The sequence below is a fragment of the Notamacropus eugenii genome, chromosome 6 (genome assembly GCF_028372415.1).
Source record: "Notamacropus eugenii isolate mMacEug1 chromosome 6, mMacEug1.pri_v2, whole genome shotgun sequence".
NCBI lineage: Eukaryota > Metazoa > Chordata > Mammalia > Diprotodontia > Macropodidae > Notamacropus > Notamacropus eugenii.
In genome coordinates, this window is record NC_092877.1 from 333808336 (window position 1) to 333812182 (window position 3847).

Below are 3847 nucleotides of genomic sequence, written 5' to 3' on the forward strand. Positions count from 1 at the left end.
TAATCTTCACTTTACAGATTCAGTGACTTACTCAGCCACACATAATCAGTAAGTAGGATTTGAAATCAGGTCTTCCTGATGGTATCAAAGACTATCTATCTCCGCATCTAGGTACCTCCTAGAATGTCCTTCAGCCTTTTCACAATTAAATATACTGAAGGATTAAAAAAGTTGCCCATTCTCTCCAGTATTCCTGGGAGAGTATTAAGGATATTTGACAATAGTCAATACCCTAATTCTTTGAAACTTACATATTTCCAAGGCTATATCTTTAAATTCTATTACCCTACTGTTTCAGGATGGGTGGCCTTAAATAAGAAAATTGCTTCTCAGCCATCGTCCTATGTTGCTACCATATTAACATACTCTCAATCCCCCTTCTACTACTCTGTCTAAAGTGGCCTTTCAGAGACTATGCCCTAGAGCAGGGCTTACATTTTTCCCACTTGTGACACCTCTTTGCCTGAGAAATTTTTCCTGGTAGATAGGTATGTAAAATAGCTATACAAATCAAACATTTACTGATGATAAATACATAATAGAGAAATTTATTTTTAAAATGATTTTTTGGAATACATGTTACCATTTGTAAAAAATGAAAGCAAATTTGCATACTAACGAGATGGATATGCTTTTGTACTTTTACATAAAGAATTAAATTTTGGGGGGGCCCTGGTGGAACTGGAGGGAGCGGGGGATAAATCTGGTCCCCGGCGGGGGTTACGGCTGGGACCGCGGGGATCCCGAGGACGGGGGAAGTGGGGCTCTGTGGCAACGGGGGAAGCAGCCAGAGGTGAGTGAGCAGATGGGGAGCAGGAGGCAAAGGCCCGTCTGGGCCCAGTCTTGGGTTCTGTGAGGGGCTGAGGCTTCTTCCATGTTTGCCGGGTTTCAGAACCTGGGGGTGGCCAACAGCGAGGACCTGAAGAAGACACTGACCAACTGCACCGAGCCCCTCAAAGCCATCGAGCAGTTCCAGACAGAGAATGCTGTCCTGCTGCCATCGTCACTGTCTGCGCTGCTTTCTTGTAACTGTGTGGGACGGCTCGGCTGGAGTTCCACCAGTCTGTTTTTGATGAATTGAGAGACAAATGGTTGGAGAGTGTCTGCCATTGCTGCCGAAGGAAAAGTTGAAGAAAGGTACAACAAGCTAGAAGATCTCTTGGAGATAAGTTTTTCCCTGGTGAGCATGCCCTCTTTCCAACCAGTGGTGATGTGTGTAATGAAACATTTGCCAAAAGTTCCTGAAAAAATATTGAAGCTGGTGATGGCAGACAAAGAGTTGTATCGGGCATGTGCTGTGGAGGTAAGGCGTCAGATTTGGCAAGATAATCAAACTCTTTTTGGCGATGAAGTTTCTCCTCTGCTCAAACAGTACCTCTTGGAGAAGGAGAACATCCCCTTCAGCAATGAAGGGTCTGTCCTGCATAATTTCTTTACTCCATCTCCTAAAACAAGACGTCAGGGGGAGGTAGTGCGGAAGCTGACACAAATGATTGGAAAGAACGTGAAATTCTACGACATGGTGTTGCAGTTTCTTCGGACCTTATTCTTACGGACAAGGAATGTCCATTACTGTACCTTGAGGGCTGAGTTGCTAATGTCATTACATGACCTGGACATCAGTGACATTTGCATGGTGGATCCCTGCCATAAGTTCACCTGGTGTCTTGATGCTTGCATCCGAAAAAAGTTTGTTGATAATAAGAGAGCTCTGGAGCCGCAAGGATTCCTGGATGGAGTGAAGAAAGGTCAGGAGCAAGTACTGGGTGATTTATCTATGATTCTTTGTGATCCAAGACATCTGCAAGAATTGGTGGGTCAGGAAACCTTACCCAGAGAAAAGTTCTGATCTGCTTTTACTGCTAGGAATGCTCTCTCTGGGGCAGGGGGCTTGGGACATGATTGACAGTCAGGTTTTCAAGGAGCCAAAGATGGAAGCAGAGCTGATCACTAAGTTTTTGCCAGTACTTATGTCTTTTGTGGTGAATGATTATACTTTCAATGTAGATCAGAAACTACCAACAGAAGAGAAGGCATCAGTCACTTACCCTAATATCCTTCCTGAAAGCTTTACCAAGTTCTTGCAGGAGCATAGTGAAATGAGACTTTTATTATGTCCTTCAAATAATAAAGCAAAGGAACAAAAATGCTTTTCTCCGACTTTTGCCTGGATTAGTGGAGACTTTCGGAGACCTGGCTTAAGGTGATATATTTCTTCACCTGTTCACTGGGAATCTTACTCTGCTGGCAGATGAATTTGCTGTGAAAGAATTCTGTACTAGTTTATTGGATGGATTCTTCCTCACTTGCCTCTCAAGAAAGGAGAATGTACACAGCCATGTTCTCAGGCTCCTGATTCACCTGCATCACAAAGTGGCCCCTACTAAATTGGAGTCCCTCCAAAAGACTTTGGAACCTACCAGTCAGAGTGGGGAGGCTGTGAAGGATCTTTACAACCAAGTTGGAGAGAAACTGGAACACCTGGAACACTGCAAACCCAGCAGAGCCCAGGCAGTGGAAGCTCCTGCTTTAGAGCTACCTCTTCCTGCTGTTCCAACCCCAGCAGCACTCTGAGGTGCTCTGACCCTGGGCCTGGTCACAGTGATGGCACCTGGTGACATGTAGCTTTCCATAGCCCTTGAGGGTTGGGGAATTGTTTGTCATCACTACACTGTGAAGAATTTTCTGAGGACTTTACATTAAATGCTGAAATTCTGTTAGTTCTGTAAATTCTGTTACAAAGTCTGTGCAGTTAGCAGATCCTAGCTTCATTGAGGCCTTTGGGAAGGGTCTGAAGACCATGTGTATGTGTCTACAGAGAAATCCAAGAGATTTCCTCCTCATTAGGGAATGAGTTGGTGGAAGAACAGAATTGTTCACCTCTCTTAACCTGAGTTATTCAAAGTGATCATGATGGTTTCAGCGGAGCGTGAGTGTCCATGATAAAAAACAAAAATGTTGTAGGGTCTCCATGAATATCTTTGATAGATAAGTACAGAATTGAATAATCCTGTAGTCTAGGCTTAGTGGCATTGGAATTATTTGTTTAGAATTCTGTTCTTTGCTCCATCTCTGGCCTACTATGTAACCTTTATGTAGGCAACCTCTGTGCCTTAGTTTCTCTGTCTGTGAGATGAAGATGATAATGCGTGCCTCTTTAGAACTAGGTCATATTTTAGTGGCTGATAGATTTAGAGAGTTTTTTTAATACTCCCCCTCCCCCCTTTTTTAAATCCTGGGTTGACATCAAGTCAGAAGGAAAATATTTTAAGAATCTCTACCTCCCCACCCCACTCCATCCTGACTTGCTGTTGGATTCCTTGAATTGGGTCATAGGACCAGAAGACGCTTTCATTTTTTGATCTCTGGCAGACTTCTTTAGACCTCAGCCTTGATCTTATGTTTTATATTTCAACCTCAGAAGATTGTGGGTTTTTTTTTTAGGACTTGAACTGTCTGTCTTACCCAGCCTGTAAGAACAGCAGCCACTCATAGACCTCACCTTACTGCTGATGAGAATGGAAGTTTTGACTTACTCTGTTTTCAACTTGGGCTGGCACTCCTTAGGCAGGCTTGTGTCTCTCTCCTTCCAAGGACTCATCATATTAGTGCCAGACTTAGTGCAGACACCCATCAGCTTTAGCCCTTCCTACTACAGCTCAGAACTCTGGAACTCAAGTGATCCATCAGCCACCAGCAGCAAGGACTGTGGGTGTGTGCCATGGTGTCCAGCCTTACAGCAGTCTTATGTGTTTTCTTACATTTTTAAGTGCCTTGGAAAACTTCTTGGCTCCTGTTTTGCTTTGTTGGTTTTTAATTACTGTAATAAAGGTGGAAGAATAGTAGT

At 43.7% G+C, this 3847-nt stretch overlaps 1 pseudogene; it reads left to right on the forward strand.

Annotated features, from left to right (window-relative positions):
* The first annotated feature begins 871 nt into the window (after positions 1-871).
* Positions 872-2574, forward strand: LOC140511689 (negative elongation factor B pseudogene; annotated as a pseudogene).
* Positions 2575-3847: the final 1273 nt, after the last annotated feature.